The sequence below is a fragment of the Triticum aestivum genome, chromosome 1B (genome assembly GCF_018294505.1).
Source record: "Triticum aestivum cultivar Chinese Spring chromosome 1B, IWGSC CS RefSeq v2.1, whole genome shotgun sequence".
Classification (NCBI taxonomy): domain Eukaryota; kingdom Viridiplantae; phylum Streptophyta; class Magnoliopsida; order Poales; family Poaceae; genus Triticum; species Triticum aestivum.
In genome coordinates this window covers 321,500,027-321,509,721 of record NC_057795.1, presented here as the reverse complement: position 1 = coordinate 321,509,721, position 9,695 = coordinate 321,500,027, and positions in this window count along the sequence as shown.

Genomic DNA, 9,695 nt, shown 5'->3' with positions numbered 1-9,695 from the left:
ATTCAAGGAATCCATACTAACAACATTGCAATCATGCTCATCATTCAAATATTTAGTGCCAAACAATTTAGAGATTTCTTTTTCTAGCACTTGAGCACAATTATCCTTTCCATCATACTCACGAAAGATATTAAAAAGGTGAAGCGTATGAGACAAACTCAATTCCATTTTTTTGTAATTTCCTTTTATAGACTAACTAGTGCTAAAACAAGAAACAAAAAGATTCGATTGCAAGATCTAAATATATACCTTCAAGCACTCACCTCCCCGGCAACAGCGCCAGAAAAGAGCTTGATGTCTACTACACAACCTTCTTCTTGTAGACGTTGTTGGGCCTGCAAGTGCACAGGTTTGTAGGATAGTAGCAAATTTCCCTCAAGTGGATGACCTAAGGTTTATCAATCCGTAGGAGGCGTAGGATGAAGATGGTCTCTCTCAAGCAACCCTGCAACCAAATAACAAAGAGTCTCTTGTGTCCCCAACACACCCAATACAATGGTAAATTGTATAGGTGCACTAGTTCGGCGAAGAGATGGTGATACAAGTGCAAAATGGATAGTAGATAAAGGTTTTTGTAATCTGAAGTAATAAAAACCGCAAGGTAACTAATGATAAAAGTGAGCATAAACGGTATTGCAATGATAGGAAACAAGGCCTAGGGTTCATACTTTCACTAGTGCAAGTTCTCTCAACAATAATAACATGGATAGATCATATAACAAGCCCTCAACATGCAACAAAGAGTCACTCCGAAGCCACTAATAGCAGAGAACAAACATAGATATTATGGTAGGGTATGAAACCACCTCAAAGTTATTCTTTCGGATCAATCTATAAAAGATTTCGTACTAGAATAACACCTTAAGATACAAATCAACCAAAACCCTAATGTCACCTAGATACTCCATTGTCACCTCAAGTATCCATGGGCATGATTATACGATATGCATCACACAATCTCAGATTCATCCAACCAACACAAAGTACTTCAAGGAGTGCCCAAAAGTTTCTATCGGAGAGTCAAGAACGTGTGCCAACCCCTATGCATAGGTTCCCAATGTCACGAAACCCGCAAGTTGATCACCAAAACATACATCAAGTGGCACATGATATCCCATTGTCACCACAGATAATCACGACAAGACATACATCAAGTGTTCTCATAAAAGACTCAATCCGATAAGATAACAAGAGAGTAGAGTGGGAGAAACATCATAAGATCCAACTACAATAGCAAAGCTCGGGATACATCAAGATCGTTCCATAGAGGGAACACGAGAGAGAACACGAGAGAGAGAGATAAAACACATAGCTACTGGTACATACCCTCAGCCCCGAGGGTGAACTACTCCCTCCTCGTCATGGATAGCGCCGGGATGATGAAGATGGCCACCGGTGATGGGATCCCCCTCCGGCAGGGAGCCGGAACGGGCTCCCGAGAGGTTTTTGGTGGCTACAGAGGCTTGCGGCAGCGGAACTCCCGATCTATCTTCTCTTCTGGAAGTTTTAGGGTACGTAGGTATATATGGGTGCAGGAAGTACGTCGGTGGACCGAAGTGGGGGCCACGAGGCAGGGGGCGCGCCCCAGGGGGGTGGGCGCGCCCCCCACCCTTGCGGGCACCTCCCTTCTGTTGGGGAACGTAGCAGAAATTCAAAATTTTCCTACGTGTCACCAAGATCTATCTATGGAGAAACCAGCAACGAGGGGAAGGAGAGTGCATCTACATACCCTTGTAGATCGCTAAGCGGAAGCGTTCAAGTGAACGGGGTTGATGGAGTCGTACTCGTCGTGATTCAAATCACCGATGACCAAGTGCCGAATGGACAGCACCTCCGCGTTCAACACACGTACAGCCCGGTGACGTCTCCCACGCCTTGATCCAGCAAGGAGAGAGGGAGAGGTTGAGGAAGACTCCATCCAGCAGCAGCACAACGGCGTGGTGGTGATGGAGGAGCGTGGCAATACTGCAGGGCTTCGCCAAGCACCAGGAGATATGAGGAGAAAAAGAGGGAGGGCTGCACCAACAGGCAGAGATCGAATCACCTGTTATGGGCAGCCCTAGGCCTCACTATATATAGGGGAGAGGGAGGAGGGTGCGCCCCCTCTAGGGTTCCCACCCTAGGGGGTGCGGCAGCCCTAGATGGGAAAGGGGCGGCGGCCAAAGGGAGGATTCCCTCCCCCCCAAGGCACCTAGGAGGTGCCTTCCCCTCCTAGGACTCTTCCTTAGGGTTCCCCCTTCACCCTAGGCGCATGGGCCATGAGGGAAGTGGCGCCCCAGCCCACTTTGGGCTGGATCCCTTCCCAATTCAGCCCATGGGACCCTCTGGGATAGGTGGCCCCACCTGATGGGCCCCCGGGACCCTTCCGGTGGTCCCGGTACAATACCGATGACCCCGAAACTTGTCCCGATGGCCGAAACAGGACTTCCTATATATAAATCATTACCTCTGGACCATTCCGAAACTCCTCGTGACGTCCGGGATCTCATCCGGGACTCCGAACAACATTCGGTAACCACATACAAGCTTCCTTTATAACCCTAGCGTCATCGAACCTTAAGTGTGTAGACCCTACGGGTTCGGGAGACATGCAGACATGACCGAGACGTTCTCTGGTCAATAACCAACAGCGGGATCTGGATACCCATGTTGGCTCCCACATGTTCCACAATGATCTCATCGGATGAACCACGATGTCAAGGACTTAATCAATCCCGTATACAATTCCCTTTGTCTAGCGGTACGATACTTGCCCGAGATTCGATCGTCGGTATCCCGATACCTTGTTCAATCTCGTTACAGGCAAGTCTCTTTACTCGTTCCGTAACACATCATCACGTGATCAACCCCTTGGTCACATTGTGCACATTATGATGATGTCCTACCGAGTGGGCCCAGAGATACCTCTCCGTTTACACGGAGTGACAAATCCCAGTCTCGATTCGTGCCAACCCAACAGACACTTTCGGAGATACCTGTAATGCACCTTTATAGCCACCCAGTTACATTGTGACGTTTGGTACACCCAAAGCATTCCTACGATATCCGGGAGTTGCACAATCTCATGGTCTAAGGAAAAGATACTTGACATTAGAAAAGCTTTAGCATACGAACTATGATCTTTGTGCTAGGCTTAGGATTGGGTCTCGTCCATCACATCATTCTTCTAATGATGTGATCCCGTTATCAATGACATCCAATGTCCATGGTTAGGAAACCGTAACCATCTATTGATCAACGAGCTAGTCAACTAGAGGCTTACTAGGGACATGGTGTTGTCTATGTATCCACACATGTATCTGACTTTCCTATCAATACAATTATAGCATGGATAATAAACGATTATCATGAACAAGGAAATATAATAATAATCAATTTATTATTGCCTCTAGGGCATATTTCCAACAGTCTCCCACTTGCACTAGAGTCAATAATCCAGTTCACATCGATATGTGATTAACACTCAAGGTCACATCCCCATGTGACTAACACCCAAAGAGTTTACTAGAGTCAATAATCTAGTTCACATTTACCATGTGATTAACACTCGATGAGTTCTGGGTTTGATCATGTTATGCTTGTGAGAGAGGTTATAGTCAACGGGTCTGAATCTTTCAGATCCGTATGTACTTCGCAAATTTCTTATGTCATCTTGTAGAAGCAACTGCTACGCTACATTTGGAGCTATTCCAAATAACTATTCTACCATACGAATCCAGTTTACTACTCAGAATAATCTGGATTAGTGTCAAAGTTTGCATCAGCGTAACCCTTTACGACGAGCTCTTTTACCACCTCCATAATCGAGAAAATTCCTTAGTTCACTAGTTACTAAGGATAACTTTGACCGTTGTCCTGTGATCCATTCTTGGATCACTCTTGTACCCCTTGACTGACTCATGGGAAGGCACACTTCAGGTGAGGTACACAGCATAGCATACTGTAGAGCCTATGATAAAAGCATAGGGGACAACCTTCGTCCTTCCTCTCTATTCTGCCATGGTCGAGCCTTAAGTCTTAACTTCATACCTTACCACTCAGGCAAGAACTCCTTCTTTGACTGGTCCATCTTGAACACCTTCAAGATCATGTCAAGGTATGTGCTCATTTTAAAGTCATTAAGCGTTTTGATCTATCCTTATAGATCTTGATGCTCAATGTTCAAGCAGCTTAATCCAGGATTTCCATTGAAAAACACTTTCCAAATAACCCTATATGCTTTCCAGAAATCCTACGTCATTTCTAATCCATAATATGTCAACAACATATACTCATCAGAAATTCTATAGTGCTCCCACTCACTTCTTTGGAAATACAAGTTTCTCATAAACTTTGTATACACCAAAATCTTTGATCATCTCATCAAAGCATACATTCAAACTCCGAGATGCTTACTCCAGTCCTCAAAAGGATAGCTGGAGCTTTGCATACTTATTAGCATCTTTCAGGATTGACAAAACCTTCCGGTTGTATCACATACAACCTTTCCTCAAGAAAATCGTCGAGGAAACAATGTTTTGACATCCTATCTGCAAGATTTCATAAATAATGCAGTAATCGCTAATATAATTCCAACAGACTCTTAGCATCGCTACGAGTGAGAAAGTCTCATCGTAGTCAACTCCTTGAACTTGTCGGAAAACATCTTAACGACAAGTCGAGCTTTCTTAATGGTGATACTTACCATCATTGTCCGTCTTCCTTTTAAAATCCATATGTACCCAACAGCCTTATGACCATCAAGTAGTTCTTCCAAAGTCTATACTTTGTTTTCATACATGGATCCTATCTCGGATTTTATGGCCTCAAGCCATTTATCGGAATCCGGGCCCACCATCGCTTCTCCATAGCTCGTAGGTTCATTGTTGTCTAGCAACATGACTTCCAAGACAGGATTACATACCACTCTGAAGTAGTACGCATCCTTGTCATCCCACGAGGTTTGGTAGTGACTTGATCTGAAGTTTCATGATCACTATCATAATCTTCCACTTCAATTGGTGTAGGTGCCACAGGAACAACTCTTTGTGCCCTGCTATACACTAGTTGAAGTGACGGTTCAATAACCTCATCAAATCTCCACCATCCTCCCACTCAATTCTTTCGAGAGAAACTTTTCCTCGAGAAAGGACCCGATTCTAGAAACAATCCCTTATTGCTTTCGGATCTGAGACAGGAGGTATACCCAACTGTTTTGGGTGTCCTATGAAGATGCATTTATCCGCTTTGGGTTCGAGCTTATCAATTATGAAACTTTTTCACATAAGCGTCGCAGCCCCAAACCTTTAAGAAACGACAACTTAGGTTTCTCTAAACCATAATTCATACGGTGTCATCTCAACGGAATTACGTGGTGCCCTATTTAAAGTGAATGTGGTTGTCTCTAATGCCTAACCCATGAACAATAGTGGTAATTTGATAAGAGACATCATGGTACGCACCATATTCAATAGGGTGCAACTATGATGTTCGGACACACCATCACACTATGGTGTTCCAGGCAGTATTAATTGCGAAACAATTTCCACAATGTCTTAATTGTGTGCCAAAACTCGGAACTCAGATATTCATCTCTATGATCATATCATAGACATTTTATCCTCTTGTCACAATGATCTTTCAACTTCACCCTGAAATTACTTGAACCTTTCAATAATTCAGACTCGTGATTCATCAAGTAAATATACTCAACATCTACTCAAATCATCTGTGAAGTAAGAACATAATGATATCCACTACATACCTCAGCACTCATTGGACTGCACACATCAAAATGTATTACTTCCAACAAGTTTCTTTCTAGTTCCATTTTACTGAAACCGAGGATTTCAGTCATCTTGCCCATGTGGTATGATTTGCATGTCTCAAGTGATTCAAGATCAAGTGAGTTCAAACGGTCCATTTGCATGGAGTTTCTTCATGCATATACACCTAATAGACATGGTTCGCATGTCTCAAACTTTTCAAAAACAAGTGAGCCCAAAGATCCATCAACATGGAGCTTCTTCATGCGTTTTATACCGATATGACTTACGTGGCAGTGCCACAAGTAGGTGGTACTATCATTACTATCTTTTGGCATGAACATGTGTATCACTACGATCGAGATTCAATAAACCATTCATTTCAGGTGTAAGACCATTTGAAGGTATTATTCAAATAAACAGAGTAACCATTATTCTCTTTAAATGAATAACCGTATTGCGATAGACATAATCCAATCATGTCTATGCTCAACGCAAACACCAAATGACAATTACTCAGGTTTAATACTAATCGTGATGGTAGAGGGAGCGTGCGATGTTTGATCACATCAAGCTTGGAAAAACTTCCAACACATATCGTCAGCTCACCTTTAGCTAGTCTCCGTTTATTCCGTAGCTCTTTTATTTCGAGTTACTAACACTTAGCAACCGAACCGGTATCTTAATACCCTGGTGCTACTAGGAGTACTAGTAAAGTACACATCAACACAATGTATATCCAATATACTTCTATCGACCTTACAAGCCTTCTCATCTACCAAGTATCTAGGGTAATGCTGCTCCAGTGGCTGTTCCCTCATTACAGAAGCACTTAGTCTTGGGTTTGGGTTCAACCTTGGGTTTCTTCACTAGAGCAGCAGCTGAATTGCTGTTTCATGAAGTATCCCTTTGTTCCCTTGCCCTTCTTGAAACTAGTGGTTTCACTAACCATCAACAATTGATGCTCCTTCTTGATTTCTACTTTCGCGGTGTCAAACATCGCGAGTATTTCAAGGATCATCATATCTATCCCTGATATGTTATAGTTCATCACGAAGCTCTAGCAGCTTGGTGGCAATGACTTTGGAGAAACATCACTGTCTCATCTGGAAGATCAACTCCCACTTGATTCAAATGATTGTTGTACTCAGACAATCTGAGCACAAGCTCAACAATTGAGCTTTTCTCCCTTAGTCTGCAGGCTAAGAAAATCGTCGGAGGTCTTATACCTCTTGACGTGAGCACGAGCCTGAAATCCCAATTTCAGCCCTCGAAACATCTCATATGTTCCGTGATGTTTTGAAAACGTCTTTAGTGCCTCAACTCTAAACCGTTTAACTGAACTATCACGTAGTTATCAAAACGTGTATGTCAGATGTTCGCAACATCCACAGACAACATTCGAGGTTCAGCACACTAAGCGGTGCATTAAGGACATAAGCCTTCTATGAAGCAATGAGGACAATCCTCAGTTTATGGACCTAGTCCGCATAATTGCTACTATCAACTTTCAACTAATTTTTCTCTAGGAACATATCTAAACAGTAGAACTAAAGCGCGAGCTTACGACATAATTTGCAAAGATCTTTTGACTATGTTCAAGATAATTAAGTTCATCTTATGAACTCCCACTCAGATAGACATCCCTCTGGTCATCTAAGTGATCACATGATCCGAGTCAAACTAGGCCGTGTCCGATCATCACGTGAGACAGACTAGTCATCATCGGTGAACATCTTCATGTTGATCGTATCTTCTATACGACTCATGCTTGACCTTTCGGTCTCCGTGTTCTGAGGCCATGTCTGTACATGCTAGGCTCGTCAAGTTAACCCTAAGTGTATTGCATGTGTTCCGAGGCCATGTCTGTACATGCTAGGCTCATCAACACCCGTTGTATGTGAACGTAAGAATCCATCACACCCGATCATCACGTGGTGCTTAGAAGCGACGAACTGTAGCAACGGTGCACAGTTAGGGGTGAACACTTCTTGAAATTGTTGTAAGGGATCATCTTATTTACTACCGTCGTTCTAAGTAAACAAGATGCATAAACATGATAAACATCACATGCAATCAAATAATAGTGACATGATATGGCCAATATCATATAGCTTCTTTGATCTCCATCTTGGGGCTCCATGATCATCATCGTCACCGGCATGACACCATGATCTCCATCATCATGATCTCCATCATCGTGTCTTCATGAAGTTGTCACGCCAACTATTACTTCTACTACTACAGCTAACGGTTAGCAATAAAGTAAAGTAATTACATGACGTTTATGTTGACACGCAGGTCATAAATAAATTAAGACAACTCCTATGGCTCCTGCCGGTTGTCATACTCATCGACATGCAAGTCGTGATTCCTATTACAAGAACATGATCAATCTCATACATCACATATCATTCATCACATTCTTCTTGGCCATATCACATCACAAAGCATACCCTGCAAAAACAAGTTAGACGTCCTCTAATTGTTGTTTGCATGTTTTACGTGGCTGCTATGTGTTACTAGCAAGAACATTTCTTACCTATGCAAAGACCACAACGTGATATGCCAATTGCTATTTACCCTTCATAAGGACCCTTTTCATAGAATCCGATCCGACTAAAGTAGGAGAGACAGACACCCGCTAGCCACCTTATGCAACTAGTGCATGTCAGTCGGTGGAACCTGTCTCACGTAAGAGTACGTGTAAGGTCGGTCCGGGCCGCTTCATCCCACGATGCCACCGAATCAAGATAAGACTAGTAACGGCAAGCATATTGAACAAAATCAACGCCCACAACTACTTTGTGTTCTACTCGTGCATAGAATCTACGCAATAGACCTAGCTCATGATGCCACTGTTGGGGAACGTAGCAGAAATTCAAAATTTTCCTACGTGTCACCAAGATCTATCTATGGAGAAACCAGCAACGAGGGGAAGGAGAGTGCATCTACATACCCTTGTAGATTGCTAAGCGGAAGCGTTCAAGTGAACGGGGTTGATGGAGTCGTACTCGTCGTGATTCAAATCACCGATGACCAAGTGCCGAACGGACAGCACATCCGCGTTCAACACACGTACAGCCCGGTGACGTCTCCCACGCCTTGATCTAGCAAGGAGAGAGGGAGAGGTTGAGGAAGACTCCATCCAGCAGCAGCACAACGGTGTGGTGGTGATGGAGGAGCGTGGCAATACTGCAGGGCTTCGCCAAGCACCGCGAGATATGAGGAGAAAGGGAGGGAGGGCTGCAACAACAGGCAGAGATCGAATCACCTGTTATGGGCAGCCCTAGGCCTCACTATATATAGGGGAGAGGGAGGAGGGTGCGCCCCCTCTAGGGTTCCCACCCTAGGGGGTGCGGCAGCCCTAGATGGGAAAGGGGCGGCGGCCAAAGGGAGGATTCCCTCCCCCCCAAGGCACCTAGGAGGTGCCTTCCCCTCCTAGGACTCTTCCTTAGGGTTCCCCCTTCACCCTAGGCGCATGGGCCATGAGGGAAGTGGCGCCCCAGCCCACTTTGGGCTGGATCCCTTCCCACTTCAGCCCATGGGACCCTCCGGGATAGGTGGCCTCACCCGGTGGGCCCCCGGGACCCTTCTGGTGGTCCTGGTACAATACCGATGACCCCGAAACTTGTCCCGATGGCCGAAACAGGACTTCCTATATATAAATCTTTACCTCCGGACCATTCCGGAACTCCTCGTGACGTCCGGGATCTCATCCGGGACTCCGAACAACATTCGGTAACCACATACAAGCTTCCTTTATAACCCTAGCGTCATCGAACCTTAAGTGTGTAGACCCTACGGGTTCGGGAGACATGCAGACATGACCGAGACGTTCTCTGGTCAATAACCAACAGCGGGATCTGGATACCCATGTTGGCTCCCACATGTTCCACGATGATCTCATCGGATGAACCACGATGTCAAGGACTTAATCCATCCCGTATA